Consider the following 20,135-nt stretch of genomic DNA (forward strand, 5'->3'; position numbering starts at 1 on the left):
AAGCTAGTAGCTTTTCTGGAAGAGTGGGCCTCAACATTTAGGAACCCACCAGAGGCTTCACTTGAAAGCAGAAGCTGACTTTGTAGGCAAGTTAAACTACATCTGAACAGTCCTCACGTGTCTGGCCCCTTACCATTGTGAGGATTAATTAGTAGAGCTACTTTTATTACAGGAAAGCATGACAAACTGTGGGTTTTTGTTTGTTTTTTCTGTTTTTGCTAATTAGTGTCTATACTACACTGTGTTTGCCTTTCATATAGCAAGTGTGTGACTACCATGAGTTTACGTAAACCGTATGGCAAAAGCCTTTTTACAGGTACACCCTTTGATGTTTAGAGATGCTGATCACTAGGGCACATCTAGATATGGTGATGTAAATGAAAATGTAGGCTATTTTCAAGGTTTAAAAAAATCCTCACTGAGCAAACCATATGAAGAACCAGGGGAATGTACTGAAAGCGCTTCAAATAAATTAACTGGAATGGCTTATGTTATATGACAAAGTAGATACAGCCAATAGATGAACTTTAATCATGCTGTTGTAATTATAGAGGGTATTTCTATTTACCATAATATACTTCAGTTTTAGAATTATTTTCCTTCAAAAGGAAACTTATTCTACACTTTCACATGTCAAAGAGTTATTTAGTAATAAACATTGTAACAAATTCATATTTATCAACAATAGTGTAAACATCAAAAGTATCCTAAGCCAAAGTGAGGATGGTTTGAAACCTTGAGTCTGGGATATATTAGAGTTGGCCTGATTAAAATATAAGATTTACACCCTCAGTAGATTTAGCTTCTTAATTATGTGTGACCTAAGTTAATATTAGGATTAGTTTCCTTCACATAAGCCTGTATAGCTGAAGTTGAAGGGAAGTACTTACATGAATATGAACAATAGACAGTTACCTGAGCTTTACAATTATTTAGTAGTAATCCATGAGGTGGTTGACCCAGAGTATATTTGCCTTTAAATAACCCCAGATTGGCATTATTTATTTACTTAAATTTACTCAAACTGGTGATACCTGCTTCCTACTTGGTGAGGATCAGACTATTTTCTTCTGGAGGAAGTTGCTCAGTCTAGGTATTGAGAGACTTGGAATTCTCCAATTTCAAGATCTGTGGTCAGGGATGTGACTCAGTGTTAGGACACGAACATCCCTGACATGCTCCAGACCTTTGCTTATGGTCTGAGATAAACACGAAAACATCTTACTAACTGACTAACCCTTCCTAGACCTAGGTTTACTAGGTTTCAAGAGCTCTCCAATTTAGTTCTGTGCTTGAAAAATAAAAGTAATATTTATATCCTTTATAATCTTTATATCCTTTATTTCAGTGAGAATATAGGGATTTGTCCAGTTAATAAAAGGCAACTTTCCTTTAAGAAAAAAGGATGAAGTGATGTCTGGAATTGGTGTGCTATTAACTCTCTCTCTCTCTCTCTCTCTTTCTCTCTCTCCCTGTGTGTGTGTTTGTGTGTGTGTAATCACCAATATTCCTTTCATTAATTACTACTAGTGCTTTATATTAAATATAAATACCCATTAGCGACCCTTCCAAGGATTTATTTAATAATCCATTTAAACAACTGAAGTTACAGAGAGCATGGCGATTGTTTCAGCTCCACAAAAAGCTGCCACTGCAGTCTCTGGTTCGTGCCATCTTACTCCACATCCTTTCTTCTGCCTCCTGCATTAAAGCAGCACTCTACCAGAGCCCTGTGCACTGGGTCTGCCTGCTTTTAAGCCTGGCCCACGCTGGGTGTAGCTCTTGAAGTGAGCTTTAAAAAATTATTTTAAAGTGAGCTGGGGCGGTTGCCACAGCAACCTACCCTGAGATGAAGAAAGGATATAGATTAATCTACCCCTTAAGATTATTCAAGTGTATAGTATTTGTTCTTCAGCCAGAATACTTTCAACACAAATATAATTGAACATGAAAGTTTTAGAAAAATCGGAGAAACATGGTAAGATTTAAATTATACAACACAAACCATATTTTAACCTCTTCGTAGTTGTCCTATGATGATGTACATAACTGCCTAGGAAACAGATTAGTTGTAGTAGACACTTGCAAAGGTGGGCCTCGAAAGGTGACATGGACTTCAGCGGTGTGCCAAAGGGCTGCTTTTATTACGCAGAGGAGAATGTTAACCGTATCACTGTCACTCCTGACAACATTTTAAATACTTTAAAGGAACTGGTGCTTTCACTTGTATGGTGCGTTTGTAGTAAATGAGAAATGTGAACACTCACCACCTACACTCCTTCACGATCACTGCCATTTGCCTCCCATGCTTCACTTCATTTCTTCAGAGGTTACTTCACAGTTTTCAACTCTGTTTTTGGCACCTTAAAAACGTGTAAGCATAAAAAAATAGTTACTTTCTCTAAAGCTGACATTACAGTAGATTAGGGTAGGTATGGTTTAAAAGCTTCCGAATTAACAGTGTTTATTACTTTAAAGCCAAATTGGCTAGATAAGAATTTAAATGATCAACTGGGATAGTGTCCATAGCATTTAAACATAAATGATGGCATATTTCTAAAATTCCACAAACTCACTAGATGCAGCTTTTTCCCAAGCGGACCATACAGTTTGTGGACTGAGTGTGCTAAAGGAACTGTAATGTACAAAGGATTTGATTTATCAGGCAAAGGTTTGATTGTATGCTTCATCTCGTGAACAGTGAGCATATTCTTCTCCTCACTCTTGTACCTTTGATTTTACATCTGATAAAAATCACCATAAAAAGTAAAGTAAAAAACATCATTACTCATACTAACAAAATTTGTCAAATTGGGAGATATTTGTAATAATATCTAAGTTGATGAAAAGGCACATTTTAGGTATTGCTTAAAGCTCACTTGAAACACTTCGGGACTAATGATGTGGGTTCAGTACTGTGTATGGATTCTATTAGTCACAATACCTTATTCTTCCTAGCTGTGTTTAGCTGTATGGAGCAAAGACAAGCACTTCTGTGCTCTGATCTCTGACTCAGACTAGCTTTCCTTGACTTTGGTAAACCAGTGAATCTTTCCTTGGCTTCAGAATAGGACCAGTCCCACTAAAGGACCAACCACGACACAATAGATCACAAGGGCCAATATCCTTTTTCCAGGTTGTCGTAGCAGGACTTTCCATAGTGAGGAGTCATCTAGAAAACCTCTTCATATGGGCTGCCATTCACATGATTTATTTTTATTATATTGTGTCTGAGTCAGAGAAGTGAAAACTTGGGCAGGATTTGTTTTAGCGTTGTGCTCATTGAATTTGCATCTTTCAAGCCCAGGCCCACCAGGCCTAAGTCTCAACTCATCCTGGTTCTCAGAACCAAGTTCTCTGGCCAATCCTTTTCTTCCACTTCGGCCTGGCTTTAATATTTATTAAGTGGGGATCGTGATACACATATCTCGCAGGACCTCTTTACCCTACTCTTCATGAAATAAAATACACTTAATAAAACCCCAAAACTCTCCTCTACAAACTTTAATACACTTCTTCTATCAGTAAGTCCAAATAAGGCTTGATTGGTAATTTGCTTGTGTGTGGCTGATCGAAAGCATCCACGGAGACAGCTAAATTTAATGGGACTTTACATTTACTCTCGCCATTGTTAACTGCTTATTGAAACACTGGTTCTACTCCATTTCTTGACATATCACAAGAGACCTGAAATTTAAGGAGTAAGATAGTCACACTTCCCCTTTTAACCGTTTCTTCTAGAGTCTTTTCGAGGGCTGTGCTCTTTCATTTTACAAGGTCGTTACCACGGGATGCGGAGCAAGTTTGGGGTTAAAAATTTCTCCCGGCATTTTGGTACCCACTTCTTTGTTTGGGAGGCAGAGGGCTGGGATTCAGTCCGCAGGGCCCCTTAAAGAGCAGACTAGGGACGCCTTTGGTTTCAGCAGCTGAGTTATTGATTGTAGGGAGCAGCAATCCCTCCGGCTGGTTTGTGTTGAAAGCGGACCCGTTGGCTAGGCGGACTGGAGAGGCGCAACAGCCGCAACGCCACCCAATTACTGCTGGTCCTCCCCTCCGACATGGCTTTGCCCTCCTATCTGCTCTTTCTCCGCGGGTCGTTACTTCCTCCCACCCACTTTTCTCGTGGCCGCTGGAGCTGAGGGGGTGGGGACTCACTGCCCCGCGAGTTTCTGGAGCTGCCAGGCTGCTAGTGTGTGTGTGGGGGGCGAGTGTGCCACGTGAGTGCTCCCCGGGCTGGGCGTAGGAGGCCAGGCCCTCCGACGGACCTGCAGGGCCTGGGCGCGGAGGGGGTTGGGCGTGCTGAGTCCGGGACAGGAAGGGGTGTGCCGGCCTGCATTTGGCTGGAGAGGAGATGTCTCGGCTTGGGGGAAAGAGACGGGGGCTTGCTGATAAAGATGGAGCGTGATGGGCTCCGGGGAATGGAGGAGGGCGCAAAGGCAGTGGGGGTGCGGTGGCGGCGCTGGTGGAGTTTCTCTGCTGCTCGGGTTGTTAGGATCCCGAGAATATTTCTTCTGAGGAGCTGGAGATGAGCTCTGTGAGGTTCCATAATCACCGGTGGGGGGTGGGGTGGGGTCAGTAAAAGCAGCCCATCACCCACAAACGGCGCACAAAATGCTCGCAGAAGATGGGCGTTTCTGGTTACTTGATGCGCTCCAAGCATTTTGCAATCCAGGAGAGAAATAGGGACTTTGGGCATGTCCAGTCGCCCTGTCCTATAGAGTCCCAGATTTTTAACAAATCGAATAGACCAATAATAGGAAAGGATCAGGGCTCAGAACTGGATTTAAACCTTAAGCACTCAGGATCTGCAGAAGTATTTTAAAAACTAACAGCCAACCTCTAACTCCTGCAGCTAAGCTGCCTTTGTGCCTATGTGCAAGTCTTGGCACAGCAAAGGTCACAAAGTAAAAAGAACTGCGATGCTAAGGGGAATGAACAGCAAACACAAATGAGAAAAGTTCCTTTTCTCCGGCACAGCTTTCGTTGTTTGTTACCACCTGGAAACAGTGTTGGAATATTCTGCAAAAATAACCATGGGGAAAAGGAGACACTAGGGATGTTATTCGCCTGTCTAGGACTGCTAGACACATGTGGCTTCTCAAGTTAATTAAAACTAAACCCTGTCCGTATTTTAACTGCTCAATAGACTCATGTGGGCAGTGGAAACTTTGGAGTAGGGAGATATGGAATATGTCCACCTCGACATGGAGTCATACTTTTAAAATCCTTTATGTGTTCAGTGGTGGTGGTGCATGCATTTAATACCAGCAGAGACAGGTGGATCTCTTAGCTCAAGACCAACCGGGAGGGAGTTCAGGACAGCCAGAGCTACACAGAGAAACACTACCCCCATAGCAAACAAGCAAAACAATATGCGTTATGTTTGATACCAGCCTGATTTCAGGACAGTCTCCATTTCTATTACATGGCAGCAGCACAAAACGTCTTAAAGTCTGAATTTCAGTGGCTTTTATGCTGACAAAGGTTCTGGCAAACTCCTAGTATGTGCATCTTTTTGTTGTTTTTAAATAAGAACAGCAAGTCAAGGACAACAACTCAAGAACAGAGATGCTAACTAAGCGACCCACAGCTGTAAATTTGGAAAAAACGCTTAAGTCCTCTGATAGGGCCCGGGATCCTGTCTGCTGGTTGGGACACCATGGCTGGCTTGGCTGTGAAAACTGACTAGAGTGGAAGGTGTCGACAGATTTTAGGCAGAATCGTCCTTTTACAAGAGAGGGATGCTTCTAAGCATTCTCCCCAGAGAAAATTCCATTTAATAAAGAGTAAGCTCCATGAGGAATCACAAGGTCTCAAAAACTTAAACTGTATGACCAAACAGCCAAAATGTGTTTTCAAAGAGAACAAATGGGCTGTAGTTTTACTTGAACTTAAAACTCATGCAGAACTAACATTATACTTTTAGAACAAGAGGTAAGAAGCAATATTAAAGTCAAAGATGAAGATGTGATCTGAGGTGAGACTTGCTAACAAAGTATAATAATCTTTCTCAAATTTGATAAGATATCAAATTCACTGATTTCACAGGAGGAGGATTTGATCAGAAATGCTAAGAACATAAACAAAATAAAATTGTAAGTATTACTACATAAGATGTGTAACTAAGCAGCGTTTTCTGTGAAATTTTAGATGCAGCATAAACTGTGTTCTTCAGTAAGTAGTGAAGTGATTTATTTTGCAGTAATTGTTCTCTACATTTTTTGTTGTTAGTTGAGATTAATGTTGATGGTAATTCTGCCTATTTGTGGTAGTTGACCCTTAATGAAAATGGTATCTGTTTACATCAGCATATTCACAAATGGGAAATAATTTAAAAATAATAATTCTTTTGAATGTTGGATTGATCCATACTTGAGTCATCATGTTTCTCTTGTCTATTTATCATTTGCTCATGCTTGAAGGATTCTTCTCACACTACCTTAGTCCATGACCCTATAAGAAACATCTCAGATCTTTGCGGATAAGCGAGAAGGCCTCAGCCTCCCTGTAGCTAACAGATGCAAAGGCTGATGGGACCCGAAGAGAGTACTGCCAAAGCCACCTGACAGTCCCACAGGGGAATCAATCACTCACATGCTGAGCTTCTCCATGATTCGGCTTCCTCACCTATAAAATGTTGAATATTATGTGATATCCTCCTTGATTGCTGTTAGGAATGAAGGAGCTAGTCAACATGCAATAGGGATGAGAAAGCAAACCGTGTAACTCGTGTGAACAATTTCTACTTCCACAGGAGGAAGTTCCCTGTCCACTCCCACTGTGGCTGTCACAGAGAAAGAGGTAGGTCATCAGAGGCGTGAGGACTGATTCAGGATGCGAATGGGCCTTGGACTGTACCTCTGAAGAAGTGAAAATCTCTTTTGACATAAAATTCTGTTTTGCTGGGTCAGGTTGACTTTTTTGCAGGTGTGTAGTCTCTAGGCTACTTTTAGCCCCCAAGTCAGCTGCTTTCTGCTTGGTAACTGCCTGGTTGCTGAAAAGGCACTGGACACTCCAAGTCCATCCTCTTTTCACCCCAGTTGACCTTGGGAATGCAGTTGTCAGCCAAGAAGACATTGATAGCCCCAGTCTCCTGCTAGCAGAATTCTTTAGGGCAGTGCCTGCTCAGACTGTCTCCTGATGTCATTCCAAATGTCTGATGGCCATCTATGGCAACTGGGCTGGGCACAGGCCTCCTGGGAAGGGGGAGCTCATGGAATGCCTAATGGAGCCTTCTGTTCAAGAGGAACCTAGAGGCCATGTTCTGCTGTGTGTGTGGTAGATATCACTGCTGCATTATTCTGGGTTATGGAATATAAAAAACAGACGTCATAGTCACTTCGGATTTTAATAAAGTCTGGGATGGAATATATATATCTCCTTGATTGGTATAAGTATATTACAGAAAAACAAACAGACTCAGGACATTAAAGACTTTGTGTGTGGTGTACATGGTAACATTACTTATTGAGATCACTCAAGTAAGAAAAAGGTGCCTAGAAAGTAGGGATTAGTGATGGTAAAATATATGTGCTCTGTCTACCTTTCTGTTCAATTTCCAATGATTGTTATTCTATTGAAAGGAGAGCTTAGATTATTTTTAAATATTTTAGTTATAGCCTAAAAATTTAAGCTAAGCAGAATAATTAAAATTATTTGTTGAGATGGAAAGAAATATGCAAAAACTTATTGTTCCAATAGGTGATAATTCTGGGTAGATTTAAAATAAATACATCATAATAATGCTAATATTTTAACTTTCTGAAAAGAAAGAAAATTAATTTTCATTGTTTGGGATGAAAGTTTCCTAAATTATTTTGGAGTAGGGTGAGAATGAAACCTAAAATGCAAACAAAAGAAAGAAAACAAAACTTATTTCAGTGATTAAAAGCTGTCTGCTTGTTGACTTACTCATTGAGATAAAGACCCAAACCATCGGGCTTGATTGCTTATTACTTTGCTAAATTTATTTCAAATCAATTGTATTCATAATCTAAGGGTAATACTTGGGGTACATATGCAAAAATTCAAAATTCTTAGAATTTATATAAAAATAAGTATGTTCAAAATACTTGGCATTTCATGGCCACTTGCTATTTTTGAGATTGTATTATAATTATTCCTTTTATCCAAGCAACAACCTCTTAAAGGGCTTGTATTATTGTCTTTGTTTCATAAATTTTAAGAATAAAAGCTTAGATAGATGACTTTGTCTGCCCAGATAACCCATAAATGTCAAAGGACAGGCAAACAGACTTAAAACTTTGTTCTTAGCTCTCCTACCTCTGTAAGGTCTGACTCAGCTATAGTCATACAACTGGAATAAACTTCAGAAACTTATGCCTACTTGCAGGTTGCTTACTTCACAGAGGCTATGCCAGGCACGAACCACTCACAGATGCTTTTGCTTGAAGCAGTTACGTGTCTCCTTGGAAATTTGTTCCATAATCCTAACAAGCAAGCATGTTAGTGCTGGGGAAGCTTAACTGTTAAGTCTGAACATTTTTTTTATTTTGTTAATAGTAAATCCAAAGAACTCTCACAGAATCAACTGACCTGGGCTCGTAGGGCCTCATAGAGACTGAACCGACAACCAGGGAGCCTGCTTGGGACTGGCCTAGGCCCTCTGCACATGTATTACAGTTGTGTTATGTGTAGCTTCGCCTTCTAGTGGGACTCTTAACAGTGAGAGCAGGGTCTGTCTCTGACTCTGTTGCCTGTTTTTGGAACCCGTTCTTCCTACCTGATTGCCTCATCCAGTAGGAGAGGGGGTGACTAGTCTTGCTGCAGCTTGATATGCCATGGCTGGTTGATATCCATAAAAGGCCTATTAGATGGGGGAGGGAAAGAAGGGATGTGGGGCAGACTGGGAAGGAGGGGAGAAAACTGTGGTCTAGATATAAAAGTAAATAAAGAAATAAATAAATTAAAAATTAAATCGAAACCACATTTAGTAAATAAGGTGAACATTAAAGTTTGATTATTAAGCCTCAAATATTTGCTATTTGAATAATAAGCACAGCCTTTAAGGGCAAAGGTTTGCTGTTCTGTTCAATGCCTGCAAAGTATGAAAATGTTTGCAGGTTGGTGTGGCTACATACTTTGTGACTTTGTGTGGCCACATATATGTAACTACAAAGATCTATATCAGATGGATGGATTTATAGCAATAATCATCTTTCTGAAGAATTTCAGAAATGTGAGCGGTGTTTTAAGGAAGAGATTCTTAGCACTACATGAGAAATCGTTTGCAACTTTTTGATTCCCTTTGCCCTCTTTAGATGGTCAACTGATAATTTCCATCATCTTCTCTCCTTTCTCTTTTCTTACCCTTCCCCACTTCATGCCTTTGATCCTTTTGACTGCAGTGCTCATTTCCAGTTGTGAATTTCTCCTCAGTTGCCAATACAATAAAGCTGCTCTCGTGTTAGCACTAACCATTTTTTTCTGTGCAAAATTAAAGTTTCTATTTTAGAATTGTGGAATACTACTAGTAATTTTTTTCATTTTTTAAAAATCACCACAGAATAAATTGCCACTATAAGGAGCTTGCTCTGATGATATGGCCATATAATTTATATGCTCATCTTTTGTTATCCATAACTCTAATGATTATTCACAATGAACAAAAACAGTGCTTGTGTCAGGTATTGTCTGTGAAAGATTTATATGTACCATCCATATATTCTTAACTCAACCTCACACAACTGTGGGAGTCTAGTTTGTGTAGCCTATGGCTATAAAACAACTCACCCAGAAGAGAATTAAGCCTTTAGTTTCTCTAGATCAGCAAAGATTAATTGTATATTCTTACGGTTAGTGAATGCACACATGCTTACTTAGAGTAATCATTGTCTATGGATTTTCCCAAAATAGCTTTCCCGAAGAATCAGCGGAAGCCATTTGGTCATACTTAAGACTATGTTACTTAGAGTCTTAAACTAGTATAAGATTTGAGTAAGACTAGGGCTTTGTTAATTTGAGGAACAGTTAACATTTGCCAGTTCAAATAAAAAAGTGAGTAAATTACTGAAGCACTATAGTGCTTAACATATTAGACAATGAGTAAAAATAAAAGCAACATTTATAGCTATAGTGATAAGTTGCTGATGGCCTCTCAGTACATGGGGTCAGCATGCATGGATTTTCTTACTGCTTTGGAATATGAGAGGTGATATTGCACTAGAGAAGGGTTAAAAGGATAATGACCAGCCCAAATGACAGTTTATTCAAGTGCCTTAGAATCATCAAGGATTAAAACCTGATGGTCTGAATCAATTCTTGTCCATGAATTCACAATCTCAGGAAACTTCATTTTAAAATGTACTTAATTTCTTTAAAAAAAAACAACCACAAAAGGTAAGATGGAGCCTCACTGTATAGGCCTGGCTGGGGTGAAATTTGCTGTGCAGAACAGATTGCCCTCATATGCTGACAGAGCTTGGTAACAGACTCCAGTGTGCTGAGATTATAGCTGGGAATTGCTATGCCTGGTTTAGGAATCTTCATTTTAAAAGGCTCCTCAGTAATCAGGTATGGCATTTCCCTATGATCCAAGCATTTGGAAGGCCAAGGCAGGAGTATTACATGGAGTTTTAGGCCAAACAGGACTTCATAGCAAGATATAATGTCTCAAAAAGAAGGGGAAAAAGGAAAAAAGGAAGTGAAGGAGAGAAAAGTCTTGTTGCTACCCACTTACGTTTTGTTATATGTCCTTGCCTGTGGTAAGGATGAGTAAAGTCTTCCTAATGGCATAACCCTTCCTTCTTTCTGCTTCTTATTCTTTTCTCTCAAACAGTCCCAAAGTGTATGTTCTCCTTTTGAAACAGTAAGGATGAGAGTTCAAGATTAAATGAATCTTTCCAATACCCAGTTTAGTTTAAGCTGTAAACAAGTAAAAAGGCACACTACACATAACATACTAATTAGAAATTGCTTATTAAGAAGCTGATTAAGCAACATGGGGACATAATTTACTTTCTATCTATGCTTCTATTAATGTGTGTATCTATGAATCTTGTTTTTATTTTCTGAAACATAAGCACTTTATTTATTTCCTCTCTTCCTTCTTCCAACCTTCCCATGGATCCCCTTGCTCTTTATCAAATTCATGGTCTCTTTTTCTTTAGTTATTGTTGCATGCATATATGTACACACACACACGCACACACACACACACACACACACACACACACACACGCACACACCAACCACCTTCCTAAATATAACCTGTCCCAGTCTGTATAATGTTACTCATAGGTATGTTTTCAGGGCTGACTTCTTGGTACCAAATGGAGACCCAATTTACTTAATTTATGGTTCACTCTTCTTTTTAACTTATCTGAGTGAAAACACTAATCTTTTCTTGGATGGAGAACTGGGCCCTCAAAAAAACCCTATAAAGTGGGTATCTAATGAAGAGATATTTAACATTAGGGTAGAACAATTCCCAGACATGCATACTTTGGTTACTGCCAGTTTCTTGTGAGCCTAAACTTCCTGAAAATAAGACTAGCACTTGTCTCCAGTGACTTGAGTAATAGGACTGCTCAGTAAGGAAGTTTTCAGGTGTTCTTATGATGTTGATAATTAACTCTGCCTGTCCAGAAACCGTAAAAGACCGCCACAAAAATCACCAGCACCTGCTACAGGTTGATCAGCCTTTCAACCTCTCTTCATGTCTATTGCTGCGATCACTCCTCCCTCCATTTCTAATGCTGCCGTCATCATCTCTTGAGTTCCAGCATCTTTAGCCCTTCAGAATGGGACTCCTTTGATGGCCCTGTTTCTTGCCGCAATGTCTTTTTCTCTCTTTTTGTCTGACAAAACAAGCATTAATTCGCTTATAACAGTTATGTGTCATAACTACTTTTTAATTTAAATTGTTCCTGCCATTTCATGAAACTGAAAATAGTAAATATTCATTGGATTTTCATCCAATTCAGCTGTGAGTGTGCATGCTAAATTTCAGAACTATGTGTAGCAATGTAAGGTTGAGGGTGTGACCTTTCATGTAGTGTAACAGGGCAGCCTCATAGATGCTTACTCAGTAACATTCTGCGGAATAATTTCACTTTGCCCTTTAACTTCCCAGATCTACGCCGCTCTGAGATTTCCTGTATTTGAAGTGCTTACAGCAACTTGGAGAAAACAGGACATGGCATTGCAGCTAGGATTTCAACAATGGCCCAGAGACCTTTGGGGACACCTCCCATGAAGCAAAGAGAATTCTCTCTTGGTCAGCTGTAACTTCTTTCCTTGTGATTTGTATGTTACTAACCCTGAAGCTCTAATCCATTTACTTGTGTCACAGAGATTAAGTGACTGCTTTTCAGTCACAAAAGTACACAGCAGTGAGACAGAGAGGAGGACTCTGATCTTCCACTTCTGCCCCGGTGTCCTTTGAACCATGTTCCTCAGCTCTGGACAGAAATACTTGTGATCCTTTAGAAGCAGACAAGGGACAATTTGCATTCACAAAAAACTCCTTTGAGATGCAAGACTAAGTTGACTCGGATCCCTTGCAATTTTGCATATTTTCTTTTGACACCTCTGGTTTCTACAATAGTTGTAAATGGATGCTATTTCCTGAATAATTTGCTTGCAATTCATTTACATGCTGTTATTGCATATGTCAAATGATCTGTTGATTACTGTCTGATGTTTCTTTGGACTACAATGTAATAAAATAGACAATACACACACACACATAATTCATTTGCTAAATGGCAGTACTAGTCATATAACTATTGATTACTTAAAACCAATCTTTGGGAGAGAAACAGTAGCCACCATTTTTATTCATGTCTTATACCCATATTTTAAGTTTTCCCCACTTTTGTTTTAGTAATTTGTGTGTCTATGTATTAAAAACTCCACTTCTTATCTTCAAATACCGGTTTAAAGTTCAAGTGTAAGATACATTCCTTGAAAATTAGAAAGTGTAGCTTAACCTAAACATTTTCCTTTCTAGAGGGCAGAAAATGAATATTTATGTATTTTAATCTTGATTGAATCAGTTTATTATAAGGGATCATCAACAAACATATCAATAATAGTTGATATAGTTAATAGTATCTGACTTGATGTGCAGTACTTACATTAGTACAGTATTATTGAATAGTATGACCTCTGAGACTGCAAGGATGAAGCCATTGGGCAACATTGTAGATTTTTACCTAGCACATACACACACAGACACACACTCACACACAGACACACTCACAGACAAACACACATAGACACACACACACAGACACACACACACAGACACATGCACAAACACACAGACACAGACACACACACACCCAAGTTAGCTAATTGTTGAATCAACTTTTAAGTATACTGCATTGTGTACTATACATATGTTTATATTTTGGTATGTTTGGTATTTTTAATTCATCTCCAATTTTTCAGAAAGACCAAACTAAAACTTTTTATTTCTATATTAATTTTCTAAAACATATGATTATTTAAAACTTCTGTTATTTCAAATAAACTTGTATTTCCAATTTCTAAATATATTAGAATGATGAAGATATCACCAGAAGAGCTCAAAATGGACATGTTTTAAGGTGTTCATGTTCTTATTGTTTTTGCACTATATTTTAACATGCTCTGGTAAACTACACATATATGTATATATGTATATTCATACACACACACATATATATTATATATATTTCTGTATCAGTATTTTTTACTGACTGAAAGCAACTTTACTCACGTAACTTTTCCCATGTGATTCTTTTAGTTTGATAGTTTGATTGTCCACATTTTTTGAAGTCACAGAAACCTGAACATGGAATTGAAAAACAAGCCCACATTTGTGTTCATCTCCTCAGGCAGAGACTGAGTTAGTTTCAGATTTATTCTTTTATGGAATGTCTTTAAAATGAGAAATTGGAGTTTCAAAGCATTTCTCACCTGACTTATTTTTTCTTTTTTGGTTTGTTTTTTTTGAGACAGGGTTTCTCTGTACTGTTTTGGAGGCTGTCCTGGAACTCGTTCTGTAGACCAGGCTGTCCTCGAACTCACAGAGATCTGCCTGCCACTGCCTCCTGAGTGCTGGGATTAAAGGTGTGCTCTACCAATGTCCGGCCTCACTTGACTTTTAAGTATTTCACGAGCTCAAAATTAATATGATCAAGGATCGATAGCTATCTTTGATAGTCAGACAATGTTACCTGAGTGCTTAGTGTTTTGATCGGCGTGTACAAACCTTGAACGTTCCTTCAGGGAAATTAACTCCTTCTAGACGTGAAGCATGTATAGACAGAAGAGAAATTAGACAAATAAGAAGGAATTGAGAATAAGTCCATGAGGGAGGGATGGTACCCTTTTATTTGTCTTGTCTGTAGTTCAGGTATTCTGATTTGTAATCTTACTGGCACCAGGTATTATAAACAGGGATGAGTAATATGCCATTTTTATCTTTACTGAGTTACTTCTGGCTTGTGGACAGATGATAGCTGTCAGTCAGGTGTCTGGTCAAGGAGGAGATACATATAAAGCTGCCAAAGTATTTTTTGTTTCTTTAAATACTTACAAGTAAACTCTTTTACATGGAAATGCTGCATGTACTTAAATTAAATAGATGGTTAGTTACCATGCAGATTATTAATTATTGTTATTGTTAATTACTGGAAGAGCTAGCAGCCTTCTTATGAATGTAGAAAATGAGAAGAAAAGCCTTTTGAGTGGCTTTCTGAAGCAGGAAAATGATTAATTTTCCAACATTGAAATAATTATCTTTACATTATGAAGATACATTTCAGGTAATCCTTTATAAAATGCATGGGGCAAGTGTGAGTCACTGTCACTTTAATCTGAACTCTGTCACTAAGACTTGTTAAAGGAACCAATTCATTTACATGAAAGTGTTGGCATGGGCATTTTGTGACGTAGTGTTGAAGATTTCTTAGGGAGGACAAACATATCACTGCATGGTAGCAGGGATTTATGACTTCTGATAACTCAAAGAAAACATGGAATTTTCTAAGCCCGAAATCCTGGCAAAATGAAAATGATAAGTTTTAGATATTTTGCATAGTTAGACTCTACCTAATATTTTTAATAGGCTCTGCTACCCCTAGAAAGTTGACAGTCATAAAAAACGTTTGGCAGAAGTTTTTATGTTTCTTTATTGCTGCTTCAGTGTCTGCTAGTGACAGGTGTGATAAATGTATCCAGTACTAATGCACTCGAGAACTTAATAAGTGTAATTCTGAAGCAGGCCTAACAGTTTTCACCTTCAAAAGCAAGGGCTCTGGTACTTTAAGAACACAGCATTTAACAAACTAGGAAAATTATCTTTTTATACATGTCTGATTCTTTGAGAGGCTGATGAGGATTTTTAAAAGTTCAACAGATCTGGTGATTCCTGTGTCAGAGTCAGCAATGAAGAGTGACAAAGCATTTGTGAGAAAAAAAGCAGTACAAACCACTATATACCTTAAAAAGGGGGGTACGAATCAAATAAAAATACATTTTTGATAATCTGAAAAACAATCTGTCCATAATACTTTAAAATACAAGGTAAAACTGACCTTTAATTTTAAAAAATGTGTATTCAAGAAATGTCCATAGATGACACTATTATTTTAACTATTATGTTTTTGGCTGGATTGACCACTTTTGACAATTTAAAAGTATTTTTCATATTATTAAAGGTAAATTAAGCCTGTCAAAAATATTCATAAGTTTATACATTTCTAAACCACACTGGATTTTAAAATGTGTTTGATAAGATAGTCATTAACAAAAGCCAGATTTTATATTTTTCCCACTTTACAAATACGAATTAAACATGTAGATTGGAAATTATTTATGGCACCATCAGAATAAAGCATTTGCTTCATAGTCTTAGTAATTCATATTTGTAGAAGCTTTTCTCTTCTTAAGTACCAATGCTACCCCCCACAGCCCAGAAAATTGATTTTAATGCATAATAATTTATAGCATTCTTGATCAATGTATGCTGTTGTGTCTTTTACATTCATTAACCCATGTTGTTTGTGAATATGGAATTTGCTTATGAAAATGGTTTCATATGTTTGCTATGTATAGTCCTTAGCTCTGAGCTGCTTCCTTGCTTAAATAAATGTTTTCAATTTGCTATAATACAACAATTTGTAGAGAAATGCTGTGAAGCATAGTTAAAAGAATGAGTCCTTGAAATAGAATCACTTTTTAAAAATATGTCCTAACATGTGGTCTCATTTTTCCTTCTTTTGCATTAATTAAAATCCTGTTCTGAAAAATATTTTTACCCAACTTTTGAATTCACAAAATAAAAAAATACCAAAATATATAAATGTTCTAATTTTGGAAATAAGTGATGTAAAAACATGCTTTATTATTCCCTTGATCATCTATTCTAAAGATCTCATTGTTTTAAAAAAATCCCTGTAAAATAATGAGAAAATTTTGTTCCTGTTAATTATTAATTTTTCTGTTCACTGAGATGTTTTAATCATATTAAATAAAATCAACTCTGTATTCCAAACATATTTCTATAATGTACACACACTTACATAACAGCACATGGGACTTTTGAGAAGAATACATACCATTTCACAATTTGATTTTGCAAAGTTTTTGGAAAATGACATTTTATTCAAAGATTATGAGAACAACATTAAAATGAAACTGAGGTGCCTAATGTAACATGTGTGATTGATGCTTTCGTTATCCTCACATAGTAAAGTAGCAATCATAGAGCAATACTAAAACTATAAATTATTATTTTACAAAATCATCATTTTATAATTTCAAAAATTGTCAAATGTTATGGGCTCTATTGTGTGCACAAGCAAACCCACTGTTAGGTATGTTGGGTCTGATTCCAATGCTCTCATCAATTTTGTGGATGTAGGTACCCCAGCAATGTCTCCTCTAAGATAACAAAACCAACTTTTAGAGATTAAAAAAATACATTTTGGCAATTGAAACTCACCAGTGCCGTTCTGCTTCTCCAGGAAGTTGTACCCGTCAGCACCTGCTGAGGGCTTTGTTGTCCCAACTCTGACAGGTAAATAATTCCCGTAGAATAAAGCCAGACCAGCTGGCTTTGAAGAGAAACCCCCCAGTTTGGGCTGTGTTTGCCTCCTCTCCTTTTCTATGAAGACGGAGGCTTTGCCCCCTTGGTCGTCAAGCGGTGAGCTGCGTGACGCCTCTGCACAAGTGTCTGGCAGGCCGAAGAGCACCTGTTCATGTCACTCGGGGTAAATTTAGCTGTAAAGGTATCATTGACAACCAGACCTTTGTCAGTGCTGGCAGAAGAACACAGAACTGCTCTCGCCCACCCCAACCCTCTACACTGTTAGTTCCAATGGAAAATATCCAATCGGAAGTCTGTCCAAAATCATTCCTAAAAAATGAAATTGCTTTCATATGGTATAAAAAAAGTTAAGTTTCCTCATTTCACACAGGCCTTAAAATTACATTTCCAAGAATAATCTTGGAACAGGACAAGTTTTTGTTCAATTAATTGTGGCTGGAAACTTTTTAATGGAAACATAGCACACACTTATTTCATTTCAGGTTATTAAACTGTGTTAAGCACTGAACTAGTTGCCATTCTTTGCCACAGCTCATTTGCTCTCTTCAATCCAAAGAAATATTAGAAGGTTAAAACTTATCACATAGGAGGGATTAATCACCCTCCCAAGTTAGAAAGCCTGAAGCTCCAAGAGACTCTGTTGTCAAAACTGGATGGTCATGGCACTTAAGCTATTGGGAATACAGGATGCTACTGCACCACTTAAAAATGGAAACTCATGTCTGTAGAAACCCTTGATATGTGAAGCTCCCTATGGCTGGGGTTCTTTCCTGGTTGGTTAAGGTAAGGACATTTAGATTTCTTTTTCATAAATCCCATTGAAAGGAAAAGACAGGCAAGCAGTGTTCACTGATTTATCTGGCACAAATACAACAGCCCAACTGCAGAGAGCTAAGGCAGCATGCTTGGACGAACCCTTCTGAGCTTCCACTCCAACAGCCATGATTTCTTAGCAGAGTTAACGCGAGTTGGGCAAAGTACCTGCTCTACTATACTATTGCTGTTTACAAGGCTTGGGTGTGATGAGAAAAAGAAATCTGGGTCAAAATAAAAAATGCTTTGTAAAATAAACAAGGTTCCTATTTACTTACTATGTATAAACAGCCACTCAACAAGCCTCATTTCTCTGCAGGGCACCACTTTCAGATAAAACATAGACCTGAATGGCATCATCCAGTATCCAAGGAAACCATGTAAGTACCTCTCTCACTGTGTACTTCTCTTATTCAGCGTTTAAAAGCTAGCTGAGTACTGAATAAGTGAGTGTTTTTATTTAATAATTATACGGGTGGGACTTTTTAGGAGCTTGCTAAAAAGAAACAGGTCCTTGATTGTTATGTGCGTCATAACAAACCCCTTATGTTTCCTCATATTTCATAAAATTATGTGTTTAGTCCCAACCTCTCCACCAGTTCTCATTCTTCTGTACAACACAGCTCCTCAGAATCTTAACGAGCTGTGTTTCAAACTTCTCCATGACCCACCAGTATTTGGTAAGCCACGTTTCAAAGGCCTTGTGTCAGGAGCTGTTACGGAGGCAGAATGGAACGTTCCTAAATTTTAAAAACGATAAAAAAGTTTAGAGTGATATTTCACTGGTTAACAGTTATGTATTTGGTTTCACTCTTTGTTGAAGGATGATGAAGTGAACAAAGTGAGCTCATGTATCTAACTCCAGCAAAGATTCTTGAAAGTGAGTGCAATTACCAACATCCAACTATCTATTTTAGGGAAATGCTAGGAAGTTAATGTATCTCTATCCTCCCCTTCCTCCTCTCTCCCTCTCTCTTTCCTTTTCTCCAGTCTCCCCACTTTCCTCTCTCTTTGCAAACATTTCTGTAGGTAATGTAGTACACTAATTCATTTCTTAGGAACTGTGAAATCTAATGCGGAAATTTAATTCCCAAACAATGAGCACATTTTTAGCCTGGAGAAAGAGCCTTTCCTAAAGTACCTGAAAAGAAAATGGAAGTTCTACTAAACATTTCTTTATATGGGATTTACTTTGTTAAAATATGTGACTATATTTAAAATAATCACCAAAAAACAATCACTATCTGTTTTTAAAATCCAATTGCTTTTAATATGACATAACTATATATTATGTTCATGTGATTTTCATGAAAATACTTAAAATTTAAAATGATTAGTAATTATAGAATGTCTGTTTTCTTTCAGATCAACTATATGACTTATGTCATTCTTTAAATACAGATATACTACTTTTAAATCAAGGCTTTCAGGAGTTCCATTTAATTGTACCTGGTTTAGACTTATGGTTGAGTTTTCCATGCTATTTTTATTTATTTTTGATAGTGATGTTTAGTTTATCATATAATTATATCAAGTTATAATCTTTGTGCATGTTTATAGTTTCATCTTTTTAAATGTAACAAAATGCAACTTTCTGAATTAAGAAACAGCCATGGTATCATAAGCAAGTTGCTGGAATTTTGAAGACACCTAAAGAACTTTCAACCTATGAAACAGCTCTGATTTTAGCTTTTTTGTGCTAGTGACAAAATTTACAAGTACAAAGTCTGAGGTCAGAGGTGTTGATATCTGAAACAGAAATTGTAGCTGCAAAATCAGCATGGGCTAGTGTTTTGTAAAGTGTGAGGCAGAGAAAGGTTAGTTTAGATCTTAGTAATGAGCAGAACATTGAGACTGACTGACATGATTCATTTTCTAGAGAGGAAGGAATGTTTTGATATTCAGTCACAGACAGAGAAGAGAAAAGACCCCAACACTAAGATGCTATGGATGCAATTTAACTTACAGATTCCCAAACTTCTATACCAACTGTCAAGGAGACATGGAGGAAGCTAGCACATATTTGACATTTCCTGTGCTACAACAATGGTCTCACTGTTGTGAACCAACATACTGCAATAGAAATTTCAGTGATGCTGTCAACCCTTTGTATCTTTACCTTTTAATATGGTGAGCTCAGCAACATTTTGCTACAGAACAGAGAAAGCAAATTTTGAATTATTTATTTATTTGCAGTTACAGAGTCCTCATGACCAGTAGCTACAATACTGCACAGTACAGTTCTAGCTCATATCATATA

General features: G+C 37.8%; 1 protein-coding gene and 2 long non-coding RNA genes across 4 annotated transcripts in view; 2 read left to right on the forward strand and 1 right to left on the reverse strand.

Annotated features, from left to right (window-relative positions):
- Mef2c (myocyte enhancer factor 2C) overlaps positions 1 to 17,265 on the reverse strand; it is a 161,815-nt gene extending 144,550 nt beyond the window's left edge. For both annotated transcript variants that reach the window (XM_013126243.3, XM_013126239.3), the window contains exons 1-2: positions 16,958 to 17,265; positions 2,268 to 2,363 (exon numbers count right to left, since the gene is read on the reverse strand). The gene's annotated coding sequence lies outside the window, so the exon portion shown is untranslated. The remainder of the gene's footprint in view (positions 1 to 2,267; positions 2,364 to 16,957) is intronic.
- LOC121133192 lies at positions 3,809 to 16,200 on the forward strand. Its single transcript, XR_005869971.1, has 2 exons — positions 3,809 to 6,801; positions 12,095 to 16,200. It is a non-coding gene; the product is annotated as an uncharacterized LOC121133192 (long non-coding RNA).
- A 334-nt stretch (positions 17,266 to 17,599) lies between the features above and the next one.
- Positions 17,600 to 20,135, forward strand: part of LOC121133193 — a 58,734-nt gene continuing 56,198 nt past the window's right edge. Inside the window, exons 1-2 of the long non-coding RNA XR_005869972.1 lie at positions 17,600 to 17,845; positions 18,195 to 18,255. This is a non-coding gene — a long non-coding RNA (uncharacterized LOC121133193). The remainder of the gene's footprint in view (positions 17,846 to 18,194; positions 18,256 to 20,135) is intronic.

This window comes from Mesocricetus auratus, unplaced genomic scaffold (assembly GCF_017639785.1).
Source record: "Mesocricetus auratus isolate SY011 unplaced genomic scaffold, BCM_Maur_2.0 Super-Scaffold_100020, whole genome shotgun sequence".
In the NCBI taxonomy this organism is placed as follows: domain Eukaryota; kingdom Metazoa; phylum Chordata; class Mammalia; order Rodentia; family Cricetidae; genus Mesocricetus; species Mesocricetus auratus.